Consider the following 208-nt stretch of genomic DNA (forward strand, 5'->3'; position numbering starts at 1 on the left):
AGGGATGAGACTCACTATTTTTGCTTAGCAAACGGGTTGGGCACCAGGAGGATGACTTCACTGTGCAGACAGAGCAGTGCTGCCTCCTGCCAAGGAGGGTGGCAACGGCCACAGAGCTCATGTGGACCTCAGTGTGGGCAAGGAACTCCTGGGGAATGAGAACAGAGCCCCACAGAGCCCCACAGAGCCCCACAGAGCCCCACAGAGC

This window comes from Lagopus leucura, unplaced genomic scaffold, assembly GCF_019238085.1.
Source record: "Lagopus leucura isolate 7727_CA_CO unplaced genomic scaffold, USGS_WTPT01 Super-Scaffold_100059, whole genome shotgun sequence".
NCBI lineage: Eukaryota > Metazoa > Chordata > Aves > Galliformes > Phasianidae > Lagopus > Lagopus leucura.